This window comes from Hakea prostrata, chromosome 2 (assembly GCF_041222555.1).
Source record: "Hakea prostrata isolate BN-2017 chromosome 2, UWA_Hpros_2, whole genome shotgun sequence".
Taxonomy (NCBI): Eukaryota; Viridiplantae; Streptophyta; class Magnoliopsida; order Proteales; family Proteaceae; genus Hakea; species Hakea prostrata.
This window is the reverse complement of record NC_142601.1, coordinates 5,394,240-5,410,672: the sequence shown is the minus strand read 5'-3', so window position 1 is coordinate 5,410,672 and position 16,433 is coordinate 5,394,240. Positions and strand designations below refer to the sequence as shown.

The 16,433-nt window shown below is 36.3% G+C and overlaps 1 pseudogene; it reads right to left on the bottom strand.

Annotated features, from left to right (window-relative positions):
* Positions 1 to 3,611: 3,611 nt before the first annotated feature.
* On the bottom strand, positions 3,612 to 5,329 carry LOC149023440 (zinc finger protein ZAT12 pseudogene; annotated as a pseudogene).
* Positions 5,330 to 16,433: the final 11,104 nt, after the last annotated feature.

The following is a 16,433-nucleotide window of genomic DNA, read 5'->3' as shown; positions in this document are numbered from 1 at the left end:
AAATTTCTCCCATTTTTCACATCCTTGATACAAACCAAGAAACCTACATGCTAAATTAATTAGAAAAAAAAATCTTATCATGATAAAGATTGTCTGTATTGATTATTGATTAATTTGACAAGCAAACTCCATGCCTTATATAGTAAACAAGCCTAAATCATATGGAGTCCGAGCTAGCATTTAAAAACAACATAGCTGTAGTACCTCAATCCATGATTTCTTATATATATTGGTGAGGGTGAAATTTGAGGAAACTATATAACTCATTGTCATATTATTACTTTGCATACTCCATTTTGAACCATTCATGTTTTTCAAAACCTCCACGTACTACTTGCTTCTTCTAGAGAGCATGCATGTATGAATGAATTGGTTTAGGAAACTCTATTATGCACTCGTAAGTCACGGTTTGACTTAGCTGTGCTTCTTCTAGAGAGCATGAATTGCTTAAAAAATTATTAGAAGGGAACCTCTCTCTGCACAATTCAATGTTTCAATCAGTCATTATCCTTAGCTAGAGACAATTTGCTTGCAGGAGAAAAAAAGGGTTGAGATCATTATCTAGAAAACTCTTAAGGTCCTTAGTTTGACTTATCACAATTTCAAGACCATGATATTTAGTGTCCTTCTTGTTTTCAAATTCATTCAGATTTCTCCATTTTTCACATCCCTTATACAAACAAAGAAACCTACATGCTAAATTAATTAGACAAAAATCTTATTATGATAAAGATTGTCAGTATTATTGATTAATTTGTTACACACAAACTCCATGCCTTATGTAGTAAACAAGCCTGAATCATACGGAGTCCGAGCTAGCATTTAAAAACAACATAGTTGTGGTACCTTGATCCATGATTTCTTCTATATATTAGGGAGGGTGAAATTTTTGAGGAAACTACATAATTCATTGTCATTTTTCTCATGTGTGTGAGAACAAGGAAGGCGATGATCAATCCTACAAGAAGTGAGAAAAGTAGAGACAGTGTGATATTCGCCACCCCAATCACTTTGAAATCTTTTAATCTGTCTTGAAAATAAATTTTCAACAAGTATTAAACTTTTGAAGAATCCCAACAACCTCAGACTTTAGATGCATAAGATACAACCAAGTATGCTTACTAAAAGCATCCACAAAAATAACATAATACCGAAATCCATCAATAGAAGCAATTGGAGAAGGTCCCCTCACATCTGAATAGATCAAATCCAAATGTGCTATAAGAACAGAAGTAGAAGAGGAGAGGGGGAGTTTGACTCTTTCCCTTTTGACAAGCATCATACAAAAACTTTACTTTCTCAAAAGTAACAAGTAATTTAAATTGAGAAACAATATTATGGACTAATTTAAAAGCAAGATGACCAAGTCTGGAGTGCCATTGGGAGATAGAAGCTTGTTCACGAATGAAAGTCTATTGAGAAATTTCGCCCAAGTGCATCTGGTAAAGTCCATTCCTAACGGTTCCTTGGAGAAGACAAATCCATGTTGCTTGATCTTTCACATAAAACATGTCAGGATGAAACTGAAAAATAGCATTATTATCATGAGTAACTAGAAAACGGATAATAAGTTCTAATGAATGGAAGGAACATGAAGAACTTTATTGAGAAAAATAGGCGAATGCTTTGTAGGAATAGAAAAGTTACTAGTGTGACTATTGGTAAGTCTGTACCGTTACCTACTAACACCTAATTGGCACCAGTGTAAGGTTGAATAATTTAAAGATTGTCAAGGGCATTGGTGATATGATGTGTAGCCCCAGAGTCAGGATACCATGTTTTGTATGCATAAATGCCTCCAGAGAGTTCCGAAACATGCACAAAGGGGGGAACATTGGTTGTACCTTGAATAGCATGATTATAGCGTTGATAACAATCACGAGCTTTATGGCCATGACGATCACAAATTTGACAAATAATGAGAGACGACTGCTATTGTTTGTAACCACCAATAGAGGGTGAAGGTGGGTGGCAATAGTGGAGGATGATAGGCAGAAGAACATCCAAGAAAAGATATGCCTCTATTGTGTGATCAACTCCGAAAGGGAGGATGATAATGACAAGCATTGCTTATCTGAGCCAGATTAGCCAAAGGTGAAAAGGAGTCATAGGCTAAGTCATCCTTAAGACAAATTTCTTGAGTGAGTAACATTTCTTTTAACTCAGCAAAAGTGATAGAGAAGCCACAAGTGGTTATAGAAGTAACAAAGGCCGAATTAGGGCCCAAACTATTGAGAACATGAAGATAAATGTCATCATTTGAAACAGTCTTATCGGCAGCCGCAAGTTGATCAGTAGTATGCTTAATGCGAAGAAGGTAGTCATGTATTGTACTGTTACCTCATTTCATGTTTTGTAATTGAAGACGAAGTTGCATAATCTTTGTTGTGGATGGTGTTGTATAAGTAGTTTCAAGGCAATGCCAAACTGCTCTTGCTGTAGAACATCCAAAAAATTGAGCATGAACAGATTTTGTGAGCAAGGCAATAAGCCAATACATGAGAAGTTGGTCTTGATGAATCCATGAATTATAGGAAGGATTTGGTTTGCATACAGAAATAGACTCTTCTTCAATGATCATAGTTGCAGGAGGGCATATTGAGGAGCCATCCACAAGAGGAAATAAGTCAAAAGTCCTCAAGAGAGGAACAAGTTGCAACCTCCATAGTAAGTAGTTGAGGGAGGGAAGTGAAGTAGGGGGGATGAAAGAACCTAGTTCTTTGATGCCACGCTAGAAACGTGGAATGAAGATAGAGAGAGAGAGAGAGAGAGAGAGAGAGAGAGAGAGAGAGAGAGAGAGAGAGAGAGAGAGAGAGAGAGAGAGAGAGAGAGAGAGAGAGAGAGAGAGAAGGCAAGAGACCAATATTTACGTGATTCAGTTGAATTCAACCTACGTGCGTCCAACGGGAAAGTTTCAGATATTTTCCACTATATTGAGAGTTGTATACATGGCTTCCTTATATAGAGATAGAGTTTTTGTTCATCAGTGTTCTAGGACTTTTGTAGTTGTGATATTCAAGATTCCCTAAGTTATAGTATTTGGATTTACATAAAATATTGACCAGGGTTTTGTAGCAATTGTAAACTGTATTTAACTCTTCTTTGGGTTAGTTAGAGTCTTTGTGAGTACCAATTGTAGAAACTTTCTTAAGTGTAGTGGCTAGTGTTTGATCAGCTGTGGAACTCTTAGAAACTTTTTTGAATGTAGTGGCTAGTGTTTGATCGGCTGTGGAACTCTTAGAAGCAACCCTAGCCGCATAAGCTTGAGATGGAGTGACGGCTAGGGTTTTGGTTGAATTTTCAAAAATTTCCCTAATAAATCAGATTGCAGTCAAAGAAAGCCTAACTAGAAACCTGTCGAGCATACAGCTTCCCTGTCAACTTTCATCTTAGTTGATTGGTTCAATAAAGTTGCCCAAAAACAATTACAAAAATTATCCCAACAAAACTATGACAAAACCTACCTTTTGGACAATAAATTGGCATATGTTTCAGTCATGTCCAAGTTTGAGACTACCTACAATGTAGCAAAGCAGAAGAACATAGCACTTCTTCCAGCATAAATTTGGTTAATAATCACCATACAAAGAGAGTGACAATGAAGACAATAAAGAATGAAGATCCCAATGAACAAAAATCATAAAATGAGCTATATCGATCATGCTGGAGAAGCTGCTAAAAGATTGATACGTACTCCATGCAGTCACTTTAAGTATGTGAATCTTGAGAAAGATCTGGGCGTCACAATGCGTTCTGACCCGATTCAAGCAATCTACGATCCCCATCTTGATTATGTACACTAGAATTGGGGAAGGAATTTGACCTTCAACAGCTGCCAAACTTTTATAACAAAAACTCTCATAAAATGATACAACTAGGATGAACTTAAGTTGCAGAGAAGAGGAAGTGGAGAAGAATTGAGGAAATGAACCGACGAAATTGAGAGGAATTGAGAGGAATTGAGAGTAATTTTCTTCTATATCCCTCAAATGGATTGGGATTACATTTATATGAAAAATACTGTGATGACTAAGACAAGAAACGGTTATCACCTATCTGATTATCTTCTAACAACTTTGCTTTCCTCTACGGACAGTAGTCCTTTAGGAATGTGGGAAGCTTAATAGTGCATTTGGATCTGGCTGTCCAGATGAGCTCTGTGGAATAGCGGGTGGAACAGCTGGAGAGCCTTGCTGTGTATCATAAAACCAACTAAAAGATGGTGATCGACTCTTTATTAACATCCTTGTATGTTCTAAGCTTGTCAGAAGCTCTGACAGACACCCCAATTCTGTTTTTAATGAAAATCAACATTCACAAAGCTTTTGATTCTTTATCCTCTGATCTTATTATCAATGTCTTGCACATGATAGTAGCCTTCCCGCCACGCTATCTTCATAAACCTGTTCTTGTGTATTTCCTCCCTTGTTATTTCAGTTGTGTGGAATGGTAGTGCTACTAGATTCTTCTTCTTATACGCAAGCATCCCCAAACGCTACACGTCTCCTACAACTTCACTCTTGAGGACTTGAAGTCCTTCCCCAAAAAAGCCAACTCAGCATGGATCAGCTCCTCATTTCCCCTTTGTCAAAATGAAAATTTCTCAAAATTTCTCATTTGGCTTTTTTGGATGATCTCATGATCTTGTGTGGAGAACATCAAGCAATCAGGGAAGGAACAGGAGACATCTTGCCAAGAGCAAACTCCAATCCAATTCCATTCTCGAAGGGTGTCAAGTTCAAGTCCAAGTCCAAGCAAAGGAACCTTCTACTCTGAGACTTGTTCAACGCTGCAACTTTCGATGTCGTCGATGATGATGGTGGTGGTGGTGGGGAAGAAGACAAGCTGCTGGTGCTACCACCGGTCATGACGGCTCTGTGCCGCCTCATATGACCGCCTAACGCTTGCCCAATCGGAAACTCAAGTCCACAAATGGAACACTCATGTGTCTTGGGCTTCATCTGCTGCTGTGCCTGTTGATGCGTTTCGTGATCTCCTCCGGTTCCCAACCCAAGTTCCATCAACCTGGGCTTCTTGTGGCTGGCTCTATGTCCTCCTAGTGCTTGAAACGATGAAAACTTACGGTTACAAGTCTTGCACTCGAAGGTGCGACCCACAGAGTCAACCATGGTACCCACAGCCTTGGCTTGAACTGCACCACGAGCCAGCAACATCAAGCAATTCGCCATGGATATGCTATCTATGGTTGTTGATCCTTCACATCCGTTTCTCTTCATCTTGATATTTTACCAACTGTTCGTGTTCGATCGAAGTTGTGAAAGAGAAGTTAAGAAAGCTAAAGTTGTTCTCGGTCTGAAAGCAGAGAATGAATTTGAGGATATTGCCAAGTGTTCGATGAAATGCCTCTATATATATAATGTTAGGGGCCCAGGAGCGGTGGAGATATTGATGTGTGGGAGCTGACCGTGTGTGATTGATTACCAAAGGAAGGCCGTCATGCGATTCGTGCCACCACGTCACAAGTGCAGTCAGGTCCAAGTAGATAGTCGTCGTCATTTTTAATTTATTTGTGTAAACAGAAAGACAATCTAGCTGGAAAAGTGTAACGCGAATCTTCCAAAGTAGTTTCCGAGCTAGTTATAGGTTTCTAGAAAGACAATATTAATGCCGTCGCCGTCAATCTGGAAGCAGTTAGGGACTTAGATTCTATCTCCGTTAAAGTAGTAGTATATGCTTTCCAGTTTCCACACGCACATCTTGCCGTCAATCCCGAGAAGTTAGAAACTTCAAATCCGTCGCCGTTTAAGTAGTATATGCCTTTTCACATGCACACTTTTAGTAGTTCAAGTCAGCATTTTAGATATTATTCTAAGCCTTAAGAATTAAGAAAGCAGAAATTAGGGGTGTGAACAAAATTTAAGTATTAATTTAATTAAAATAGGATCATATATTAATTGAGTTTTCTTTTTTAAGGGCAATTAGTAAATTGACCGGATAGAGATGATTAGGGAAATACAGCGGTTAGGGTTTTGTAGGTTTAACGATTCAAGCGGTTTCCAGTCAACTTTTCTTAAAGCGTATATTATATTATAGTGGTGAAAACTGAAAAGGAAAGGAGAGACACGAGAGAGAGAAGAGAGAGAGCGTGGAGCAGCCGTCGTTGTAGAGAGTGAGATTGAGATTGTTGAGGTGATTGGTAGATATCTAAACAGGTTAATTGGCGGTTACTTCGTCAGGTCTGCGTACGCTGCGTGGTTAACAAGTCTGCACACACGCACGCGCTCTTGCCAGTCTCCTATCACCTTCTTGTGTCCACACTGGAACTAGTCGCAACTCGCAAGTCTCAAGCATCCTCTTCTACAATAATATATGGAGAAAATATTTAAGATATTTAAATATGGAAAGGTAGTGGTTGAAGAGTCGTGTAAATAGCTTGTTTGAACGGTCCTAAAAATCTTATCATTAAATTTAGTAGGATTAAATATGGATTGTCCATCATAAACGGTTCAGAATTAATTCAATAAATTTAATGGTAGAATTTATTTACACAGCCATTCAGGTATATTTATGCATTTAAATATATAATCTACAACTCTCTTTACTAAGCAAGACTCCATTCTTACGCTCCGAGACAACATCCGAGAGAAGCAATAGGTTGGTTAAGCGGGCCCATGCTTGACTCATATACTTACCCCCGACCTCCCCTCTATCCAGTTTTGGGAAGTAGCAGGTCCTATCTGACTAAACTCTTTCAATTAGTACTTGTAGATCTTTTGGGGATTAGTTCGTTTGCCATCCAAAGCCAAGTATAGTAGAGATAGGGCACCCTCAAATATCTTGATTTCGCTGAGTTGAATGTTAAGGAGTTAGTGTCCCGTTAAGTTATCCGGTTCAATTAGCTAGATGATTGATTAGTGAGGTGCAATCATGAGGTCTTTCCAATAAAGGATTGGATGCTGGACTTCCTAAAGGAAGAGTTTGGGATGTCGGGCTCATACCTCTGCTAAACAATTGCTCTACTATCAGTATAATAGATGTTCTACTATCAAGGGGGTGATTGCTAATTTTGAAAAACTTTTGGGTGTCGATGCTTTTTGATGCGGATCAATTATACTTCTGGATCCCACTGAGCCTCCTCTCTTATCCGGGACGATGAGTCCTGCAAGAAAGGTTAGATGCGGACCGGCTTATGTGCCAAGCAGCCACCTCCAATGGCAAAGTCAGATAATGAACAGAGTGAGGTCTCGTGCAAAAGCTACACAAGATTATACTCAAAGTGTATTGAATGCTTACCAGAGAGGTATGTCTATGCTTTTATATTGTAAGTGTTACCTTTTATGTATTTTGTAAGTTTGCCCGACAAGGGCCGTTATTCCTCCTGAGATCAAGCCTTTCTGCTATTGGTTCCAGCACAATCGCCGACGGAGTTGACTTTCTCAATAGGGAATGACTGCCTTATTTGTTGAGCGTGATGCGCGCTTTGATCAACTCAACCGGTTATGTCACGATTGGGTGTGGAGCCCCACTCGGGTGTAACCCGTTAATATAGGAAAAGTGTGCCAATGAGATGGCCCGGCTGGACTTGTTGATCAGTCCGGGTTACACCCGGTTGGATATAAACTTCCCGTATCACTTTTCATCATATATCTTTGAAGGAGTTTCTGGGATCTCTCTTAATTTAGATACATACGATGGTGGAAACAAGAGATGGTTAGAATAGAATATACTATTGAAAAATGTTGAAATTGGTTTCTATTATAGTTATATATTTTTGAATTTTTTTACTGGTGGCCAATTTAAGTGAAGGTGAAACTCTAGTCTTTTTCCTTAAGTAGGAAAAATTACTAGTGACCCACTTTTGAGAAGATCTAATGTTTATTAGTTACCAACTATTATTTATTCTTATAGCACCCATTGATGGCCGGAGAAGGCAGATCGTATAAGGCATTTTGAGAAGTCCCTGGAGAAGAACTAGAAGACACCCTAAAGAGAAGACTTTAGTTTTAGAGAAAGAAACTGGAAAGAAGATAATTTAATTTATTTTATTGCTTCTGCTGAACTGGATATTCTTTTGAACTTGATTATTTTCATTTGATTATTTTCTTTGATTCTTTATTGGAGTATTTTGGACTCATGTAACCCCTTTGATTAATTATTGAACTTGCTCTTGCTTTTGATTATCTAATTCATGCATTTATTATTATTGATGGGTAAGACCGTGGATCTTGTGATGGATCGCACCCACAAGTTGTCGAGCGGGTAACCGAGACCGGCGGGTGGGGTGTGACACCCTTGACCTCAGCCATCTAGGAGTACTTGTGGTCAAGATTATAGGTTTTTGCGCTCACAAATCAATTGAAACCAAGTTCAAGAGTGGAAACTCAATTGCAGAGGCTCATCAAGTAAGAATCTACAGTAGTTTGAGCTTGGTACCTCTCATATGAGGATGAAAAGGGGGGTTTCTTGATCTAGATGAGATCGCTGATGGAGTCGATGAAATCGCAAGAAGGTGGAGCAGTTGGGAAGAAAAATGGGGAGAGAGGTCAAAGGCTCAAGGGCTTGGGGTGAAGAAGTCCAGAGCAAGGCTAAAGTTACTACCTGTGAAAATGAGGGGAAAATTAGAATTGGAGTATTGAAGATGGAGGTTTCTCTAAACAAGATAGACAGAGAAGGTACATAGATCTTGATTCTTCGAGAGAGAGAGATTTTCGACAGGGGGCGGGAAAGGTATAGGTAGAAGATGGGTGAAGGGTTGGGCATTGAAGGGTAATTTAGTCATTATATCCATTATGGGCAAAATGGTCATCTCAATTTCAAATTAAAGGATTAAGTAACAATGGATAATGGATAATGAATAATATTAAGTTTTGTCAAAATTGGGTCACCCGTATCATTGCAATAAGACATCTTGGCCTAGTTTCACTCCATAGATAAAAGGTGCTATATGCAGTACAATCACAAGGAGCAATAATATGTTTGAATAATCTAATCTCAAGGGGGTTAGCTCTAGTTAGTAAAGGTCGCCTTATAGTATAAGGTCAGAAATTCAAATTTTCTTGGTACCAACGAGATGAAGTCCTGCTATATATTTATATGGTTATAAAGCTACTTCCTAATGATGTACTTGAGATACAACTGGCATAAAAGATCCAAAAGCAAAAAAGAAGAATTTCTAAATCTATTATATATCCATTATAAATTCACATAAGAAAATCAGATGTTTCACTATTTGTTGAAATTTTTTTTCTAAAGACTTCATTCATTGAACTTGAAAGGAATATAAACACACTAAAAAAGAAATAAATAAATACAAAAGATAGATGCATGAAAACACAAGGTTTGATTTAAACCAAGGAGCAAAAATTGACCAAAATGTCATACATGCAATAGACAGGGTCATCCAGGCTAAAAGATGGATCGAGCCTAATAAACCCATAGAATAAGCATTGTAACAACCACAACAACAATTAAGCACAAGAGATACGAAATATGTATCCTCCATCACAAACACCTAAAGCGGCGAAGACACGCTACAAATGCGGAGATTGACAAGCCACAAGGGAGGAGATACAATGCACCACAGGGCCGGAGACGAAACACCCAACTAGGGCGGAGACCGCCGGTTTCTCTTGGCCTCAAAATGAATCATGCGCCGTTTTAGATATTTAAACAAGCATTTTACAGTGTTCAGAGTTCTTATTTGTTTTTTTTTAAGTAGAATAATGTTTTATTTGTTTGTTAGTTGGGTTTGGAGAAGAAGAAATTCGACATTTTAATCTCCTTATAATTAAAACCTTACCCTATGCTTGGAATATGAACTCCTAAGTCAAGGAACATGGGAGCTCTTTATAAATATAATTCTTTTTCCTTTTTACCCTAAAATTGTATTTAGATGGTCTAAACCTTTGAAAAAAAAAAATGGCTTTCTTCAAGAAGAGCTTGGCGGTCTTAGAACATGAGGCGACCGGTCAACTAATATTTTAAAATTAATTTTGTTTCGTCATTCATTAATTAAACTCTAAAATATTTATTAAAATAAAAACCATGCAAAGACTGCATTAGACAAGTTCTTTAGACTAAAATTCTTCTCATCATGTGTTTTTCCAATTCAAAGGAAAAGGCTTCATCAACATTGTATTATATGAATAAATCCAATCTTTAAACGTGTATGATGTCCTCATAATGTAATAATGTCAATCTTTTTCTTGGAATCTAACTAAAGTAGATTCATGAATCTAACAAATCCCACTATCACCATTTAAATAATATATATTATATATATAAAAAAAAAAAAAAATATATATATATATATATATATATATATATATATATATATATATATATATAATAAAAAAAAAAGTAATATCATATAGGGTAAATTCAATTTGGACTCCTCAAGTTTGATTAAAGTTATTTTTTATTTGAAAGAAATAATATTTTGTATTTGCCTTTCTTGGGTTCTAAAAAAAATCAATTGAGTACACACTATTATTTTTATGACTAAAATACATTTTTTTCCCTCTTCAAATAATCTAAATTATGAACTGAAGTATGAGATATTAATAAAAAAAAATTGATAATTTGGTGATGAAGCAATTTTCTAATTGAATATGATTCCAATTGAAGAAAAAAAAAAAAGATACAAGAGCATTTTAGTTATAAAAATGATGCTATATTTTTAATTATTTATTTTAAATATTATAGAAGAGGCAAATGTAAAATATGATCTTTGACTTGAATAAAACCTTAAATAGTGCAAATGATAATTACCTTACCATATAATAAATAGAGTCTACAAGTCCACGACCTTGAAAGCCTTTATTATCTATATATTGAAAACCTCTAGTATTGCTTGCTTCTTTTAGAAAGCATGCATGTATGAATGAATTGGCTTATAAAACTCTCTTTTTTTTCTTTTCTTTTTTTTGGGGTAAAAGGTTTAGAAAACTCTATTACTCAAAAGTCACAGTTTGACTTAGCTGTGCTTCTTCTAGAGAGCATGGATTGTCGTAGAAAATTATTAGAAGGGAACTTCTCTCTCTGCTCTTTATGCATCGTTCAATGTCTCAATCACTCATTAATATCCTTAGAGACGATTTGTTTGCAGGAGAAAAAAATGGTGAGATGGTTATCTAGAAAGCCCGTAAGGTCCTTAGTATGACTATCATAATTTCAATACTATGATATTTAGTGTCCTTCATCATTTTCAATCATTCAAATTTCTCCCATTTTTCATATCCCTTATACAAACAAAGAAACCTACATAATAAATTAATTAGACAAAAATCTTATTATGATAAAGATTATCTATATTATTGATTAATTTGTTACAAGCAAACCCACCGGAGCCGGCGCAAAAAACAACATAGGGCCCGATCCAGATCTTTGGGGGGAGAAATTTGAGAACTCTAACCATATCATATTATTACTTTGGAGACTCCATTTTGAACTGTTCCTATTTTATTAACTAGTCATCTTTAAATTATCCTTCTTTTCCGATTTAATGTATAGGGAAGAAAATTCCCATATTGCAAATTATTTCTCGGATCCTCTCATGTAAGCTTAATATTATTTGTTCAATTCTTTGACCATATGAAAAACATGAGGATGATGATTTTTGTTAGAGTCAAAGAAATATTTTTGAGTTGTAATATTGGCAGCATGATAATTATTTATAGTGAGTAATAATCTAATTATTAGATTTAAGCTAAATTTTGTTCCTTGGCCAATAGTTTGTTGGAATTTGGAGCTGCCAGTCAAAACAATGAAATCAAGTCAAATGACTAAATATATATGTTGAATTTTTTTCTCAAAAAATAACTTATTTTTCATATGTAATATAATAAAATGTAAGATATTTAATTATTAATAAAATATTAGAATAAAAAAAAATCTCCAGAAGGATTTTTGTGCAGGTTCTTATATAATTATGATGTATGCAGTTTGTTTTTTTGTATTAATTTTATTTAATATTTTAAATATAATGACGTCTGATTAAAGCGAGATTAATTTATAAGGTCGTATGTGTTATTAGTTTGATTCAAGTTACAATCATACTGGTAAGTAATGACTTTGAAATTTCTACGGAAGTAGCATAAAGCGTAACACTATGCCTATTCTTGAGGGTGTGAAATGGTTCTAAAAATATCAAGGCGTGCTTAATAGTCACAAGTTGCGTGTAATTAAATGACTTTGAAATTTCTATTCTACCCCAAAGAAGAAAAAATAATAATTTGAAATTTCTGATAGACATTAAATATGCTTTTTCTAGAGAGCATGAATTGGTTTTAATTTTTGGTAGTCCCATTGACTTTAAAAATAACTCCATATGATCATCAGTTTTTTTGTTTTTTTGGGTAATCCAATTGGTTTAAAAAAAAAATACTCCATAGGAAGAGTTGCCTTTTTCTTTCTATGCAAGTCATCAGTTAATTTCAAGAAGCGTCTCTTGGAAGATTAAAACACCACAGAGGCCAATGGAAACACAAGCCTCAGGATTAAGATACTGCATATGATTGAATTCTATAATTTATTTATGAAATTTCCTCCATGCAAAGATTTTTTTTTTTTTCTTTTTCTTTTCTACATATAAATGTGACAGACTATTACATATACCACCAGAGAGAGTCAAACCCTGATCTGTTCACTAAGAAGTGTTGATCATTATCAAGTGAGCTATCTTTTAGTGGTTATTTTGTGAAGTAAAATTCTATTTGATAATAGATTTTATGTGAAAAGGACTAGACAAGCATCTTATTGATATGAGATTTTTCTTAAAGTGCATGGAGAAGATTTTTCTTCATATAAGATTCATCCATGCCAATTTACACGCACTTCAATTGCATCCTACAATTTTTTATATAACATGTAATTTAAATATACGACGGAACAACCCCCAGCCCCTAGGAGACTTACAAGAATATTAAGATAAAAATTTCTATCATTTTGTATCTTATATTCATCTTTATGTGATAGCATTTTGAGTGATATAAGTACATAAATAAAACTTCGAAGTAGAGTTTGAACAACTTTTCTTGCTGCTTTACTAAACCAGGATACTTTGTCAGGTTTATCTTAGGGCTTAGATTATCATGGAATCAGTTGTTCATACATTGAGTTCTCAAATCAAAAATATACATTATGGAAGTAGGCTAAGGTTTGGAAATACTATTACATATAATTACAATGAGGTCAGGAGCATTCATAATTTGTTGTTCTGGAAAGGGTGGGGACTGGGTAACCTCCAAACTACCTATTCGAATTTTCACTTCAGAGATCTCCCATGGAGGGATACTCCCTTATTCAAATACATGCAGATTATTATGCAATATTCAAACAGCATGACTTTCCCAAATTCACAAACCAATCAAAAGCATAAGTGCAATCTGCTTATGGAACACTCCCTAAGTGGGACTTGAGGCACAAATATTAATTGATAGGTTAGCAGCCACAGAACTGCTAAAGCTTCAGCTAGTTTTGCAATGTTATCTTAAACCAGCCAAAAAAAAAAAAACTATGCAACATGAGTGCATAGAACATATCAGCCCCCCCACCTAGCTCAAATCACATTGCAGTCAAAGAAAGACTAACCAGAAAACCTGTCAAGCATACAGCTTCCCTTCAACTTTCATCTTAGTTGATTGGGTCGATAAAGTTTCCCAAAAACAATTACAAAAATTATCCCAACAAAACTATGACAAAACCTACCTTATGGTCAATAAACTGGCATATGTTTCAGTCATGTCCAAGTTTGAGACTACCTACAATATAGCAAAGCAGAGTTAAGCAAAGAACATAGCACTTCTTCCAGCATAAATTTGGTTAATAATCATCATACAAAGAGAATGACAATGAAGACAATAAAGAATGAAGATCCCAATGAACAAAAATCATAAAATGAGCTTATATCATGCTGGAGAAGCTGCTAAAAGATTGATACTCCATGCAGTAACTTAAGGATGTGTATCTTGAGAAAGATCTAGGCGTCACAATGCGTTCTGACCCGATTCAAGCAATCTATGATCCCCATCTTGTTCTGTACACTAGAATTGAGGAAGGAATTTGACCTTCAATAGCTGCCAAACTTTTATAACAAAAATTTATCTAGGAAATTCAACCATGATCAATGACTTCATTGATCATCCGAATATCGGCTCTTGGCAAGCATCTGAGATGGATTCTCCTTAAGGTGGTAGTCTTCCAGACAAGTAGAGAGACAGGTTATCTCTCAGGACTGAACCATTCTTGTTGACTGGTTCACAAATCTGCTGTCGATAACCAGTGTCATGGTGATGAGACAAGGGCATCTCATCCTGTACCTCATCCTCTAGATCGATTACAATGTTGTGCAACAAGCAGCAAACAAGAATAATCCTTGGTAACTTGTTCTTGTCTGGTCTCCACATCACTCCTTGAATGATCCGCCACATCTCCTTCAACCTTGCCAAGGCCCTCTGTGCCACCATCCTTGTTGCATAGTGTCGCTTGTTGAATTCAGCCTTGGTCTCAGAAAGCTCTTTCCCATGATAGGGGATGACAAGCCAGGGTAGAAGTGGGAACCCTGCATCTCCAATTATGTATTCCCTTATTTCTGAACCTTTGGACAGATCTATCGGCTTCCCCTTGAGCCTCTCGCCTTTTTCACAAAGGTTGAAGAAGCCTGAGCTACGTAGCACAAGGGAATCACTCATGCTTCCTGGCCATCCAGTCACAATGTCCCTGAACCTCATTTCAGGGTCAACAATTGCCTGCAAGATCATGCTGTGATTTTTCTCACGATCACACCACACATCATTTGTGGGGTTTACTGTCGGCGAACACATTATGATGTGAGTGGTATCAATTGCACCACAACAGTTTGGAAGGCCCCGGATTCTCTCAAACTTGGACTTTATCTGTATCATCTCCTCTTCTGTGGCAGGCCACTGGAGGTGGTGAAGCCCTTTCTCTTCCATGGCCTCTACAAATCGCCAGGTCACTTGGGAAACTGTTGAATGATGCACTCCAAATGCTTCGCCAATTGTCAACAGTGACTCACCAGAGCTTAACCTTCGTAGAGCGATAGCAACCTGGTCATTTATAGAAAGAGGCTTACCATCTGTCCAACTGAAGTTTGATGGCTTAGAAGTAAACTCTTCCTTCACAAGTGAGCAGATGTAGTCAAAGGTCGTTCTTGAGATCTTGAAGACAGACTCAAATTTACCCAAATCCTTTGATGTAGACAAGGGCCCTGCATAACAAAAGAAAGAAAATAAAGAAAAATGTCTCAACTTTGGATCCAGATAGTGGTAATATTCTTTATTAAATCAGGCAAAAGCAGGAAGAACACCAGTTTCTACCAGGCCTGATCACCCCTACCTAAGAATAAATTGATCTAATAAAAGAAATACATATTTCCTGCTGATGACAAAACAGATTCATAGGAACAATGGAATCTCACCCCCAAATATCACAAATCAGGAGAAAAACTCTATGGTAATAGTAATAAGCATAAGAAAATATGCAAAAAACTTAAAACAGAAGAAAAAAGTCAGCAAAGTTAAATCATTGTGTTCTTAACGTGAATAGAAGACTGCTCTCAAGGCATGGGTTGTGTTTACAGTATGTAATTTCTCTTGCTGTTGGCATGAATTATTATTCTTGCACAACTTGAACAACAATAAGAAGCACCAGGATAACTGAAATTTGAAGATATGCAGCAAAGTTCCAAACATCAGTTTGGTAAACAACCTAGATATGGTTTTAATTGGTCATGGGTAACAAGGTACCAGCCAAATTCTCAACCATTTTCAGATTGTCCGATAGAGTACATGGCCTAATTAAAACATGTAGTGTCTGAGTTGCTACAATTTACAGTTAAGAATATTTTACAGAAATCCTGAGAGTCCAACAACAAAATTTAGTCCATGGATTTGGATGGAGAATTCCTAGCAGAAGGAAACCAATGATAAATTCCAAGAAAAAGTATTTATTTTAATATTCTAAAAACAGATCTTTACAAGACCAGCCAAGGACACATCAATAGCCAACATATAATTGCATTGAAAGAATAATTTGTTTGAAGGGGAAAAAAAGAATTCAAACCCTGAGAAATTGAGCTCATGGTGGAAAATATTTGGTAGATTGGTAACAAGCCAGTTTTCAAAGGGCAGATCTCCATCTGGTCATTTACTTGGAACTAAGATCAGCAGTTCTCTCTATTTTGTTTTTCTGCATATGATTTTGAGATAACATGCTGACACCATACAATTTGAGTTGCAATACTTGCAGGCTATGCTTGTGGGAATTTTCTTATTTTATTTGAAGCTGTAAACAAGACTTTTATTTGGTTACTGATTAAAATGAAAGAGAAAGATCAATATAGGAAGAGCAAAAAAAACAGAATCACACAAGCACTTAGAAGATTCCAGGTAGCTCCAACATCCCCAAGCATCACTGATGGAGTTGAAAGTAAGCACTGCATTTCAAGGATA